Here is a 16,717-nt window from a genome sequence, read left to right as displayed (position 1 = left end):
TATGTGGCCAAATTGATCTTTTTCTTTATGATTTTCTTTATTGCCTTTAAGCATAGAAAGGCCTTTTCCTTAAAGAGTTTAGGTCAATATTCATATGTATTATCTTCTAAAGTTTTAGTATCTTAACTGTACATTTAACTCTCTAATCATCTGGAATATGTTTTGAATTGGGTAAGGTTACATCCTTAGCAGTGTTATGAAGAGTAAGGATGTATGTACAGTATCTAGAACTGAGCACTGTGCCAACCTTGTATTCTGATGCTCAATACATTTTTTGAATTCGCCCATCTCCTTTCCTGCAGCCAACTAGGGCATGTACTTGATCAGTGTTCCAGAGGACAACATCTAACTTATAAAGGGCCCAGTTCCTGGTGCCAAAGCATTCACCAAAAAATAGAGGAGAAGGAGATGCAAACAAATGAGTATAGTATAACTTAACTCTGTTCAGTGGGGCAAGAGGACAGAGAAACTTTTCAAAGGATGCAATCCTTATGATGCTTCCTGAAACATAAGTTGAAGTTTATGAAATGAACTAGAGAGAAATGTTTTTCCAGAGAGGGAAAGTATCTGAGAGAATCTGGCATGTTCAGGGCCTTCTAAGAAGCACAGCAGGGTGCCAACATGGCTGACAGGAGGTGGAGAATGGAAAGAAGACACAGGCCAGATACAGAAAGGACTGGCAGTGGGAGGACAGTTTCAGATGGCGGCATAGGAAGATCGTGAACTCACCTCCTCCAACAGACACACCAAATCTAGAGCTACATATAGAACAATTCCCTCTGAAAAAGACCTGAAAACTACTGAACAGCTCTGCTACAACAAAGGAAAAAGGACCACATCCATACAGGTAGGAGAGGCAGAGACATGGTCTCACTAAAAACTCCACCCCCAGTGCGGCAACTCGCAATCAGGAGGTATCTTACAAATATGGATCTTCTCCCTGGGGAGTGAGGGGTTCTAGCCCCACTTCAAACATCCCAACCCTTGGGATGTGCACTGGAGAGATGAGCCCCCAAATCTCTGGCTTTGAAAACCAATGAGACGTATGTCCAGGAGACCCAACGGGCTGTAAGAAACTGAGATTCCTCTCTTAAAAGGCTCACATGAAGACTCACTCACCCAGGGACCTAGCGCAAAAGCAGCCATTTGAAAGCAGCTGGACTGTATGTGGAGATTCGTATCCTTATCTTAAAGTGTCTGCCAGAGGGGCAGGGACCTATTTGGACTCCCTGTGGGGATGGAGGAACTGGCGGGTGACAGTTTTGCACTCTCCTTCTACCTTGCTAGCACTGGTGGGCTTGCCCTACCCCTGTATCTCCCATGACCCCACTAAAGCCCATGGGGTCCCCCTGGCCTCGTGCCTCCCCACAGCCGCACTAAAGCTGGTGGGAACACCCTGGCCCAGTGCCCTCCTGTGGCCCTGCTAAAGCTGGTAGGCAGGTGCAGTACACACAGGGGACACTCCTTGAATGCCTGATTCTAGTGGCCAGAGGGGCTTGCATTTCTCAGTCCCACAGGACTGAAACAGTTGGAGAGGCAGTTCTTGGCAGACTACCACCCCCAGGGCACTGCACAGACAGCAAACCGAATTACACCCCCTGTCTTCCTGTGAAAAAGGCCTATGTACTTGTCCTGGAGTTTAAGCCTGAGGGGCAGGCCTCAGGTTTACCATGCATGTAGAGGCTATGGATGTGCTCTTAGAAAACTGTAGTCCAGGGAATGCCATCTTTGTGCCCTCCCTTGGCCTTGCTACGGCTTGCCAGTACCTCCCAGAAAAGAGCTTATACACTCATCTGGATCCCCAAGTGTTGCAACTCTCATCCAAGGGAAACCTCCAGTTTGCCTGGTCTGGAGGCCAGCAGGGTTTACAATTGCAGTCCCACAGGACTGTATATATTTGCCTACTTTAAAAGCTGCTGTGAGAGTCTGGCGTCCAATCAGCCTGAAACTAGGTGCTGACTGAAATCCCTCCCTTGGGAACACTGAGAGATCTTGGCACACCCTCAACAACTGGGACCTATCCAGAATAAAACAGACTGTTTAGACAATCACAAAGGTTCAAGAGACAACTGAGAACTAGGTAAGGTTGAATGATAAGGTTCATCTTCTATACAAGGCCACTTCTTCAAGGCTGGGAGAGGTAGTTGTTTCAGCTAATACATAGAAACAAACACAGAGAGTCAAGCAAAATGAGGAAACAAAGAAATGTGTTACAAACAAAAGAACAACGTAAAACCCCAGGAAAAAAAACCTTAATGAAATGGAGATAAGTAATTTGCCTGATAAAAAGTTCAAAGTAATGGTCATAAAGAAACTCAGTGAACATGGAGAAGACTGGATAAACACAGAGAGAATTTCAACAAAGAGACAGAAAATATTAAAAGTACCAAACAGAAGTCACAGAGCTGAAGAGTACAATAATTGAACTGAAAAATACACTAGAGAGATTCAACAGCCGACTATATGCAGCAGAAGAAAGGATCAGTGATCTGGAAGACAAGGCAGTGGAACTCACCCAAACAGAGCAGTAAAAAGAAAAAAGAATTAAAAAAAGTGAAGATAGCTACGGGACTTATGAGAAACATCAAGTGGAAGAACATTTGCGTTATAGGGGTCTCAGAAGGAGAAGAGAGAAAGAAAGGGACAGAAAACTTATTTGAAGAAATAATAGCTGAAAACTTTCCTAACCTGAGGAAGGAAATAGACATCCAGATCCAGGAAGCCCAGACAGTTCCAAATAAGATGAACCAAAGAGCTCCACACCAAGACACATTGTGATTAAAATGTCGAAAGTTAAAGATAAAGAGAGAATCTTAAAAGCAACAAGAGAAAAACAACTCATTATGTACAAAGGAACCCCCATAAGACTGTTAGCAGATTTTTTGGGAGAAACTTTGCAGGACAGAAGAGAATGGCATGATATGTTCAAAGGGGTGAAAGCAAAAAACTTCCAACCAAGAATACTCTACCCAGCAAGACTGTCATTCAGAATTGAAGGAAAGATAAAGAGTTTTCCAGACAAACAAAAGCTAAAGGAGTTCATTACCACTAAACTGGCCTCATAAGAAATGTTAAAGGGACTTCTTTAAGCTGAAAAGAAAGGGCACTAATTAGTAATAAGAAAACATATGAAAGTAAAAACCTCATTGATAAAGGTAAATATATAGTAAAGGTAGTGGATTAATCACTTATAAAGCTAGTATGAAGGTTAGAAGACAAAAAAAAATAACTATAACTACAATCATTAGTTAAGGGATACAAAAAATAAAAAGATGTAAAATGTGACATCAAAAACACAAAACATGGAGGAGGGAGGAGTAAAAATGTAGAGTTTTAGAATGCTTTCAAACTTAACTTGATATCCTCTTAAAATAGACTGTTATACATATATATAGGCTGATATATGTGAGCCTCATGGTAACCACTAAGCAAAAATCTATAGTAGATACAAAAAAGATAATGAGAAAGGAATCTAAGTATAGCACTAAAGAAAGTCATTAAACCACAAGGGAAGAGAGCAAGACAAGAAGCAAGGGACAGAGGTGAACTACAAAACAGCCATAAAACAGTTAACAAAATTGCAATAAGCACATACCCATCAGTAATTACTTTAAGTGTAAATGGATTAAATTCTCCATCAAAAGACATGGAGTGGCTCAATGGATAAAAAAATAAGACCCATCTATATACTGCTTGCAAGAGACTCACTTCAGATATAAGGAAGCACAGAGACTAAAAGTGAAAGAATGGAAAAAGATATTTCATACAAATGGAAACCAAAAGAATGCTGAGATAGCTGTACTTATATCAGACAAAATAGACTTTAAAACAAAGACTGTAATAAAAGACAAATATGGGCATTACATAGTAATAAAGGGGTCAATCCAATGAGAAGATATAACATCTATAAGTATTTATGCACCCAACATAGGAGCACCTAAATATATAAAACAAATACTAATGGACCTAAAGGAAGAAATTGACAGCAATGCAATAATAGTAGGGAACTTTAATACCTCACTTACATCAATGGATAGATCATACAGATAGAAAATCAATAAGGAAAAGTTGGCCTTAAATGACACATTAGACCAGATGGACTTAATAGATATACATAGAATATTCCATCCCAAAGCAGCAGAACACATATTCATCTCAAGTGCACATGGAACATTCTCCAGGATAGATCATATGTTAGGCAACAGAACAAGTCTTAATAAATTTAAGACGAATGAAAACATATTAAGCATCTTTTCCAACCACAATGGTATGAAACTGGAAATCAATCACAGGAAGGAAAATAGAAAAATCACAAATATGTGAAGATTAAACAACATGCTACTAAAAAAATCAGTAGGTCAATAAAGAAATCAAAGGAGAAATAAAAAAATACCTTGAGACAAATTAAAATGGAAACACAATATACTAAAATCTATGGATGCAGCAAAAATTCTAAGAGGGAAATTCCTAGTGATACAGGCCTACCTTAAGGTACAAGAAAAAATTTAAATAAACAATCTAACTTTACACGTAAAGGAACTAGAAAAACAAAGTCCAAAGTTAGTAGAAGGAAGGAAACAATAAAGATCAGAGCAGAGATAAATGAAATAGAGATTAAACAGACAATAAAAATGATCAATGAAACAAAGCACTTTGTTTCTTTGAAAAGATCAACAAACTTGATAAACCTTTAACTAAACTCACTAAGAAAAAGAGAGGGCTTAAATAAATAAAATAAAAAATAAAAGAAGAGACATTACAACTGATACCAAAGAAATACAAAGGATCATAAGAGACTACTGTGAACAATTATATGCCAACAAATTGGACAATCTAGAAGAAATGGATAAATTCCTAAAAACATACAATCTTCCAAGACTGAATCATGAAGAAATAGAAAATCTGAATAGACCAATTATTAATAAGGAGATTGAATCAGTAATCAAAAACCTCCTGACAGGGTCTGGCCTGGTGGCATAGTGGTTAAGTTTGCACACTCCGCTTTGGTGGCCCAGGGTTCGTGGGTTTGGATCCTGGGCATGGACCTACACACTGCTCATTAAGCCATGCTGTGGCAGCATCCCACATACAAAATAGAGGAAGATTTGCACAGATATTAGCTCAGCGGCCATCTTCCTCAAGCAAAAAGAGGAAGATTGGCAACAGATGTTAGGTCAGAGACCATCTTCCTCACCAAAAAAAACAAAAAACAAAAAACCTCCTAACAAATAAAAGTCCAGGACCAGGTGACTTCACTGTTGGATTCTACTAAGCATTCAAAGAAGATTTAAAACCTATCTTTCTCAAATTCTTTCAAAAATTTGAAGAGGAGGGAACACGTCCAAACTCATTTTACCAGACCAGCATTACCCAGATACCAATACCAGACAAAGACATCACAAAAAAACACAATTACAAGTCAATATCCCTGATGAACATAGATGCAAAAATCCTCAACAAAACAGTAGCAAACAAAATTCAACAATACACTGGTCCACAGTTATCTGCAGGGGATACCTTCTAAGACCCCCAGTGGATCCCTGAAACTGTGGATAGCACCAAACCCTATATATACTATGTTATTTTTACTTAAAGGAAGCACTTTATGGCTTCTCTTTGGCATATCCAAATTGCCAACATCACTACTCTTGTGCTTTGGGACCATTATTAAGTAAAATAAGGGTTATTTGAACATAAGCACTGCAATACCATGACCATTGATGTGATAACTGAGACTGCTACTAAGTGACTGACAGGTGGATAGTGTATACAGTGTGGGTATGCTGGACAAAGGGATGATTCCTGTCCTGAGTGGGATGCAGTGGGACAGTATGGGTTTTCATCACACTACTCATACTGGTGTGCAATTTAAAACTTATGAATTGTTTATTTCTGGAATTTTTCACTTAATAGTTTTGGACTATAGTTGACTGTGGGTAACTGAAACCACAGAAAGTGAAACCATGGATAAGGGGGGACTACCATACATTAAAATGATCATACACCATGATCAAGTGGGATTTATTCCAGGGATGTGAGGATGGTTCAGTATCCACAAATCCATCAGCATGATACACCACATTAACAAAATAAAGGATAAAAATCATATGATCATCTCAACAGATGCAGAAAAAGCATTTGACAAAATTCGACATCTATTTATGATAAAAACTCTCAACAAAGTGAGTATAGAGGGATCATACCTCAACATAATAAAGGCCATATATGACAAGTTTACAGCTAACATCATGCTGAAAGCTTTTCGTCTAAGATCAGAAACAAGACAAAGATGTCCACTCTTGCCACTTTTAGTCAACGTAGCATTGGAAATTCTAGCCAGAGCAGTTAGGCAAGAAAAAAAATTAAAGGCATCCAAATTGGGAAGGAAGAAATAAAACTCACTATTTGTGGATGCTATGATTTTATGTATAGAAAAATCCTGAAGACTCCACCAAAAAACTGTTAGAACTAATCAACAAATTCAGTAAAATTGTGGGATGCAAAATCAATATACAAAAATCTGTTGTGTTTTTATACACTAATAAAAAACTATCAGAAAGAGAAATTAAGAAAACAATTCCATTTATAATTGCATCAAAATAATAAAATACCCAGGAAGAAATTTAACCAAGGAGATGAAAGACCTGTACATTGAAAACTATAAGACACTGATGAAAGAAATTGAATAAGGCACAAGTAAATGAAAAAATATTCTGTGCTCATGGATTGGAAGAATTAGTGTTTTTAAAAAGTCCATACTACGCTAAGCAATATACAGATTCCATGCAATCCCTATCAAAATTCCAAGGGCATTTTTCACAGAAATAGAACAAACAATACTAAAATTTATGTGGAACCACAAAAGATCCCGAATAGCCAAAGCAGTCTTGAGAAAGAAGAACAAAGCTGGAGACATCACAATCCCTGATTTCAAACTATATTACAAAGCTATAGTAATCAAAACAGTGTGGTATTGGCATAAAAACAGACACATAGATCAATAGAGCAGAATAGAGAGCCCAGAAATAAGACCACACATATATCGTCAATTAATTTATGAAGAAGGAGGGAAGAATATACGATGGGGAAAGGACAATCTCTTCAATAAATGGTTTTGGGAAAACTAGACAGCTGCATGCAAAAGAATGAAATTTGACTACTATCTTACACCATGCACAAAAATTAACTCTAAATGGATTAAAGATTTGAATGTAAGACCTCAAATCATAAAATTCCTAGAAGAAAACGTAGATGATAAACTCCTTGACATAGGTCTTGGTGATGATTTTTTGGATCTTACTCCAAAGGCAAGGACAACAAAAGCAAAAATAAACAAGTGGGACTACATCAAACTAGAAAGCTGGACAGCAAAGGAAACCATCAACAAAACGAAAAGGCAACCTTCTGAATGGGAGATGCTATTTGCAAATGATATACCCAATAATGTATTAATATCAAAAATATATAAATAACTTCTACTATTCAATAACAAAAAAATGAACAATCCAATTAAAAAACGAGCAGAGGACCTGAATAGACATTTTTCCAAAGAAGACATACAGATGGCCATCAGGCCTATGAAAAGATGTTCAACATCAGTAATCATCAGGGAAATGTAAATTAAAACCACTATGAGATGTCACCTCCCACCTGTCAGAATGGTTATTATCAAAAAGATAAGCAGCAAGTGTTGGCGAAGATGTGGAGTAAAGGGAATCCTCATGCACTGTTGGTGGAAATGTAAATTGGTGCAGCCACTATGGAAACAGTATGGAGGTTCCTTGGAAAACTTAAAATAGAACTACCATATGATCCAGCAATTCCACTTCTGCATATTTATCTGAAGAAAATGAAAACACTATTTCAAAAAGATATATACACCACTATGCTCATTGTAGCATTATTTACAATAGCTAAGATATGGAAACAACCTAAGTATCTATCAGTGGATGAATGGATAAAGAAGATGTGGCATATATATACAATGGAATAATACTCAGCCATAAAAAAGAATAAAATCTTGCCATTTGTGACATCATGGATGAACCCTGAGGGTAATATGCCAAGAGAAATGTCAGACAGAGCAAGACAAATACCATATGCTTTCACTTTTTGTGAATCTATGAAACAGAGCAAATGAACAGGCAAAACAAAGTAAAACCAAACTCATAGATACAGAGAAGAGATTGGTGGTTGCCAGAGGGGAGAGGGGTTGGGGGGTTGACAAAATAGATGAAGGGGGTCAAGAGATACTAAATTCCAGGTATAAAATAAATAAGTCATGGGAATGTAAGGTGCAGCATGGTGACTATAGTCAATAATATTGTATTGCATATTTGAAAGTTGCTAAGAAAGTCGGTCTTAAGAGTTCTTATCACAGGGGCCGGCCTGGTGGCATTTAAGTTCGCCTGTTCTGCTTTGGTGGCCCTGGGTTCACCGGTTCGGATCCTGGGTGCAGACCTACTCACTGCTCATCAAGCTGTGCTGAGGCGGCCTCCCACATAGAAGAACTAGAAAGACCTACAGATGTTAGCTCAGGGCCAATCTTCCTCAGAAAAAAAAAAAAAAGTCTAACAATAAGAAAAACATTTTTGTAACTTTATGTGGTGACAGAAGGCAACTAGATTTATTGTGTTGATCATTTTGCAGTGTATACAAATATAGAATCATTAGGTTGTACACCTGAACCTAATATAATGTTGTATGTCAATTATACTTCAAAGAAAGAAAAGAAAAGAAAAGAAAAGACTAGCCAGCCGTGCTGAGGATTTTGGTCTCTAACTAGTACTTCTCGTGTATAGAAGTGTGCTAATAACATGATTCATTCAGAGTATTTGATTTTAACATATTTGGTACAATTTTTAGAGCATGTATAAAAATTTCTCTCATGCAGTTTTCTATCTGAATAATTAACAGTCCACAGTAATCCAGATTAGTCCCAAATCAATTGAATATCTAATTTATGGTAATGCTCAGATCATGTGGGTTGGCAAAGTTTGCCTGAATGTCCCCACTGATATTTTCATTTAGGTATGAGTCAGTTTCCTTAAATATTTGGAGAGACTTTTATAGTATAATCATGGAATAGCAATGTGGCTTTGAAACATGGGACTGTGCTATATAAATTACCTTTTCTCTGAGATAGGAAAGCTATACTGAACTACATACTAAGACCTTTTTGCTTTTTCACAGGTTTACAAACATATTTGCTACCATAAACATTTATTAAGCAAGCTTGGCTAACCATGAAGTTTGTTAACATCCTAAAGCTAATCTCCCAAGGTATTACCTAGGCATATCAGAGTATTTGTTACCTTATCTGATTTGTTCCCATTCACAGATGGAATGAGGCAGTTTTCATCTTTAATATGTATTTATTATAAATAAAGAGTATACTTACATATACATAGTCTCTGAGGATTGTCTGTTATACATTTGCATAAAGATAAAACATGATTCACTGTTCCAGTTGAATCTTATTTGAGAATGAAGCTGGAAACTCTCACCAACATTTACATGGATTGGTTTCCTTGAGTTCTGAGGATATTCGTAGAAATATAACTTTGGCATTAAATAGGCAAGGCTGATACACTGAGTTAGAGTGGGAGAAAGTCGAATGTTAGGAGGGACTCCAGGGTGCCTTAGAGAGAATACACGCTAGAGGAATAAAGTTTGGAAGAAGGAACTGCACTGCAACAGAGTGATGGCAAGGAGGAGTGGTTCTGTGGATAGAGTTATTGCTGTTACTTGAACCTGTTCCAACCCAGCCATTCCTCTCCCTAGAGGAGAAAGTCTATGAGCATGTAAAACTAAATGAGCTACAACAGGGCCCAGTATCATTACCTCTAAAAGATCCCAATATAGGGAAGAGAGAACCATTTCTCATTTCATGGGAGAGTGATGATCAGGTAAGCACAGTAGTGGGCTAGCATTGGTTGTTTTGGTAGCTGCCTGAGCATTGGGCAAGATTTCTGCTCATTCATGTGCTAAGTAAGGGAGTCTATTGGATGGAGTGGTTCCAGAAGTTGGTGGCAGAGATGATGTATTTCGATGCCAGAGTATAGCCTGGAGATGGGCCACTGGAGTGGCACAAGTGGAGCCCCAGGTGTTTGTGAATGGTGGTCTTCAATAACCAATGGAGATAAAGTTGCAAATTGAACTTTAAGGTGTTGGAGGAGACTCTTAAATCATTGAGAACCAAGATGAGAGGTATATTAAAGCTGTGGTAACTGGTGTTGCATATTGGTATTATCTATTTGTAACTCCATGCTGATGAGGCCTTGAAATATTTGAGTTAAACACTAACTTGACCACTTTCTTGATAAATGTCAATTGTAGTTTCAGATTGATGGCTAGGCCAGACATAAACCAAACTGGATACATCAGACAAGGTTTACTTATTTAAAGAAGTGCTTCCCAACCATCTTTACATCATAGAATGCACAGAAGATGATGTATTTGTTTGGCATCCAGGGGTAAAATTGAAGAATTTTGGAAGGGCATCTGTCTAATGGGGCTTGGTAAAAAAAAATTATTTGTTTTATATCATATAATTATGATAGGAGACAAATACAAAATACTAGAAAAGATAAAAATTGAATGTAAAACTTTCAAATGAATCTTTTCAAAATTTTAATAAACTTGACTTGGTTTTTTTTTTCTATTAGTGCCATGGAGTCGATTCCGACTCCTAGTGACCCTGTGTACAGCAGAGTGAAACCCTGCGTGGTCTTTTTGCGCCGTCCTCTCATCTTTCTGTGCTATATCAGACAATGCTGCATTGCTATTTATAGGATTTCCACGGCCAATTTTTTTGGAAGTAGGTGGCCAGGTCCTTTTTCCTAGTCTGTCTTAGTCTGGAGGCTCCACTAAACCTGTCCACCATGGGTTACCTTACTGGTATTTTGAAATACCAGTGGCATAACTTTCAGCATCACAGCAACACACAGTTGCCACAGTATGGCAATTGACGGATGGGTGGTGTGGTTCCCTGGCTGGGGAAATGAACCTGGACCGTGGTGGTGACAGCGCTGAATCTTAACTACTAGACCACCTGACTTGCTTTAGTGAACATATAATTTTTGATCAAGACATTTTAATGCTAATCTCTTCAATACTTCATAGTTATGTAACCTTTGTTATAAAACTTTATAACTTTGTTATAAAACTCTTATTTTTTCAACAACTCAAATTTTTCAACAATTAAAATGAATATTTAAAGAATCCTGTCGCTTTTTTTTCTTTCATGTAAAATGTAATGCTAAAATTTGTTGTGGTGAATTCAAATGAATTTCAATTCCAATTGTGCTTTTTCATATCAATGATTTTAAAACAGTAATCACAGTTAATTGCAGAATGTACATGCATTTTTACTCTGTAGCTGGCTCAAATACCCCTAGATGGGCACAAATAGGCAGAAGTATTGGACATATGGGAAGACAGAGATTAAAAGTAAGCCTTGGAGCTGGATCAGCCAGGAGTTCCCCCACCTCTCCTCTGCAGATTGAACACATGTTTGGGCTGTGTTTATTTATTTCTTGAGTGTAAACTTTTCCATTAGTGCCATAGGCCTCTTGAGCAAGATGAGTGGTGATGTGGTCTACCCACAATGCTAATACAGATGTTCAGGTAATAGACCATCTCTCTGGGGAAGCTTATGATGCCATATAGGACAGTAAGTGCAGCATGCTGTCACATCTTGTGCTCCCTGTGGATACCACAGGGTGAGCCTGATCCTAATCTTTTACCCTTCTCTGAGGAATCCTGGAAAATGCTTATTGAAATCACTGCCATCCAGTAGGGGAACTCCAGCCCCAAGGCCTGAGTGGATTAACATTTCCACATACACCTCTAAACTACTGGATACATATCAATGTGCCATACTCCACCAGCTGGGAAACTCTGATATAAGTCCTATAGAGGAGAGTAACACAGCAAGAATATCAGCAATAATCTCAAGTGACAGATTGAGATACTTCTGGGTCTCCCCAAAATATTTCACACAATTGCAGATGATAGGTCTAGTTTAATAAGGGTCAGTTCAGAACTTCTGGAAGCTCAAATGTCCCCCTTATGGCCCAACCTTAATTATAAGAGGTTAAAACATTCCAAGATACAACTTTGCTGGGATATGTGCTAGATATCTTCACACCTGGGCCAGGGCACGTCATTAACGTCAGAACTATACAGTGTATAATGTACAGTGCAGAATGTACTTGGCCCTGAATAAATTCCCTGCCCATCATTCTCAGCATCCAAATAGAACTCAGGTTGGGCCAAAAACATTTTGTTCTGTGGAATTTGAGCAACTGGCAGTTACCAAGCTTCCTGGAATCCCTTCTCATATGTCCTGAGACCAGCCAAAAGGCCATTTGTACAACATATGATCTGTACAATTTCTGGAAAAATTAAAAAATATGACTAGCTGACATAAAAATTAATTGTAGGCAGTATCTGATAGAATTTCCTAGGCTCTCAAATTGAGAAAATTTTCCTTCTTTTGTGGATACAATGAAAAGCTGGGGAAATATTCAACTATGAAGATTGAATTATCTTTTTCCTTAACATTTAGATATATAGATTTAATTTAGTTTGATTATTAAAATGAAGACAATACCAAGAAGAATTTAGAAGTGAGAGATTATGTTAAATACACGTTAGTCTTTCCATGGACGTGGCTACTCACAGGACATTGGGGAACCTCATTCACTGGGGATACTTCAAAAAAAATAGTTTGTCAAATGTCTTATAAATGTTGGTGTTCTGAATCTGAATGCAGCCAGGAGATGCTTCTGGCAACTGTGAAGTTTTAACATTACTCATCTATAAAGTTGGTTTATGCCTTGGAGCCAAGGCACATTCTGCTTCCTAGCTCCTCTGAACTTTCTGGGTTAATTAAAAACTATCATTATCACTGTTTCAGCAGCTGACATGCTATTAAAAAAGAGCTTTAGTGATGGATTAGTTGAAAGGCAGAGAGCTATTTCAGATATCTTAAGTCAAGAGGTAATGTACTTCCTAGACTGCTAAGACTGTATTTGAATCAGGTCACATGGAACAAGCCTAACCAGGCCCACAGATGTTTGCCAAGCTCTGTGTCTTGGAAAACTTGAGATTCATCTTTCTGTGGACCAGTTCCTTATTCTAATTCTCACCTCAGGGGCAGGAGTCATAAGGGAACCACTATAAGACACCTGCGACTACAGTGTGGAACGATGTAGAGACTCCATATTTGAAGGATCAAAGTGTGAGACCTCTTCAACATCCTTCCCAAACCCTTCTCCCTACCACAACAGTAGGTAGATGCTACATCCTGAGAATATTTTTAGTCTTTGCTCTTCACTGACAAATAGTTTTTATTTTTGAGGCTTCTCTCTCATGTTCTCAGGATTTTAGAGCTAGTTCTCCTTGCTTGGTGGAGGAATAGTCTAATTCTCATCTTTCTGCATTCAAACTCAGGCTGAATGATTTCTGTTTTTGTTGACTTGAGATTGTGGCTGTGGTAATTCCCCTTTGTCATATAATTAATGTGAAGTCATGTTGTTACATTTCAAAATGCTGCTTTAAATGTCTCTTGACACTTTAAGGAACTTAAAAAAAGATAGTATTCTATTAGAAAATCTGTCTTTGAAATAAAAATTCCTAAGCACCACAAGAATCTCCTTTTGATAGAGTAAACTCAATGTGAAGGGCTTCTCATGGTTCTACTTCCAGATCAAATGTTTTTTCTTTGTGAACTCTTTCTTAGCTCTCCAGATAAAGAAAATTGTCCCTTCCACTGTGCTCCAAATCTTCCCTGTGGTACATATTTCTGTCATCATATTTGCCACACTAAACTGCAGTTGTTTATATGCTGTTATGTGATTAGACTGTGAACTCATAACTCATTTCTTTGTATTCCCAGGGTCTAGCATTCAGAGAGGAATAATAAGTGTTGAATGGATGGAAGAAAGAATAAATAACTAATCTGTAATGAACCCTAATCAAAGGGCTCTTTCAGTATCAAGAGAACTTTAGAACTATCAGGGTATGGAACCTAAGAACAGTGTTCTATTGATATATTAATATATGTGATACATCAAGGCTTATATTTTATTTATGTAAATCTATATGCAAGGAAGATATTTGATCATAAAGGTATTTGTTTGTTTTACCAATCTTCTATTTGAAATACTACCATTCCTATAATGTCTTATTTTGTTAGCTATATTAGATTAGATTTAGACCTTCAAATGATTCTCTGACATGCAAATTAATGCTGGAATATACTGTCATCATTGTACTTATATCAGAGATAATGTAGGCCTTGGACCTTCAGATTTGATAGATTATAATTCTAATATCAAATATATTAAAAGTTGATTACTAACCTTTGCTTTTATGTAATTTGGTAAAAATTACTTCCTTGAGATACTGAAAAAAATAACTTTGAGAAATTGATTTAAAAAAATTTATTCCAAATTCTTTCTGAAAAACTAAGCCATAAGCTGTAATACTTTTTAATAATTTTAAGAAATTATTCAGAATCCAGGCCAAAAAAAGAAAATAGTAAAAAATAATAGTTTGGGCTTTTTCCTCTCCCCTACTCTGGTGTTTGTTTACAAGTAAGATCTCTGACAGATTTCTAGATGTGTTTTTTTGAGAGAATTGGCAGAGTAAGGGATCAATCACCCGTTGTAGTCATGATGTAGGCTTAAGTTTCTTCTGAAGTTCTTTGGGCAAAAATATTATTCCTAAAGAGCTCATGCTTCCTTTTGCCTGACATTATCTTTAAAATATGATTTTATTATCCATTTGGTTGGGGTAATAGTTAACCAAATCGTATATGCAGATTGAAGATTATGGGATAAAACCAAAATCATCTGCAAATATATGCAAGACAATGGATAGTGAACAAAAGGAGAAATCTTGATCTTCAAAATGCTTTTGGGGAGAAATTAAAAACTAAAATGTCTAGGTTGTACTGCAGAAAGATAAAAATGAGCTACTATTGATGAATCTCTTTATTTCATAACCTGAAACCTGGGCTCTTTCTGGAAAAAAACATTTCTTTTTTGACTTTTTAAGAATATTGATATGAAATTATTGTGGTAGGATCTGGAATCTACTCGTGATGATTTATTCTTAGGCTCCACATGGTAGTAAGGAGCTCCAGGCCTATATCCTCCTAGGTTGAGGTTCAGCTGAAAAGAGCATATGCCTCTCTTTCAGTATGCATAGCAAAATCCACAGACAAGGTCTCCTTGGCTCTGATGAGGTCATGTGTTATTTCTGAGCCAAACTCAAGACCAGAGGAATGAGCTACTTGGTCTAATCAGACCTGATTATATGCCTCATTCTTAGAACTGGTGGTAGATTCACTTATAGAAGAAGCACGTAGATTCAGAGTAGGGGTGTACTTATCCTCCATAGAAAGATTGGAATTATAGAATTTTCTGGAATGACCAAAGAGGCAATAAACATTGGGTGGAAAGTATAATAAATTTCTACTACAAATAATCATTGTTACAAAGATAGTACATAAAATCACAAATATAAAACAATTATTGTAGGCCATTAAATGTTCAATATCAAATGAGTTTATAGGAAATACACTTTAGGCCAAAGTACTCATTGGGACGTCTTCTGAATAGCCTTAAGCTTTAAATGGGAAGGACACTTGATGGGTACTGGGTAGCCACAATGTGGGGATATTGTGCTAAGTGCTTTCATTACTCTTACTTATTCTACTGTTGAAAATAGGTAGTACAGTAAGTATATTATTTCTTTTTTATAGACAACAATTTGAAATCCAGAGAAGTTAGGCAACTTAATAATAATAGTGGTTGGTATTAGTGCTTTCTATATGTTAGAAACTGTGATAAGGGCTTTATTTGGATATATTTATGTAATATCTATCTATCTATCTTCATCATCATTATCACCAGCATTGACCCTTATTTTAGAGAAAAAGAAATGGAGAATTAGGGAGGTTAAGTAACTTAGCCAGGGGGACACACATGATAAGTAGTAACTCTGCGCTTTGAACCCAGAGAGATTGAGTCATGAATCAATGGGCTCAATCCATACACTAAACTGCTCTTTTGATTGACCTGCCCAAGGTTACATAGCCAGTAAGAGATGGAGCTGGAATTCCTATCCCTAACTTGTCTGACTGCCAAGCCTATAATTATTTTCTCTTTATCTTTGTTCTTGGTAAAATTTAGAAAGGAATTAAATAAGAGATAGAATATTTAAGTTAAAGTGTTAGGGTTGTAACAATTAGAGTAAACTAATGCTCCCAAAGTAAATGATCCTCAAAAGAGATCACACAACTGGAAAGGCAGTTATATATTTTGTTAAGTGGTTTGGCTTTTATTGACGTCCATTTCCTGTTTTGATAAGCAGGATTTCCCCTTTCATCTGTTCCTTTCCTTGTATTTGTCCTAGACCCTCAACAATTCTAGACAGTTCTTGCTCTGGTTTTTACCTGGCACTGCTGTATTTCCTCTAATCCAGCTTTCTCTTTTGCAATCTTTTAATCTTGAGTTCCTTATACATTCTTGGAGAACCACTAGCTAATCTAATAAACCAATATATGACAGAGGATTAATGGAAGATCTGCCATAAAGAGAACCATAAAACTTCAATAACTGTATTTTAGATATAAAGAGACCATCAAAACTTTTAATCCATTGTTTTTCACTGGAGCCTCAGAGCCTTCTTAGAGATTACTTTC

The sequence above is a fragment of the Diceros bicornis genome, chromosome 23, assembly GCF_020826845.1.
Source record: "Diceros bicornis minor isolate mBicDic1 chromosome 23, mDicBic1.mat.cur, whole genome shotgun sequence".
Lineage (NCBI taxonomy): Eukaryota > Metazoa > Chordata > Mammalia > Perissodactyla > Rhinocerotidae > Diceros > Diceros bicornis.
This window is presented reverse-complemented; position numbering follows the sequence as displayed.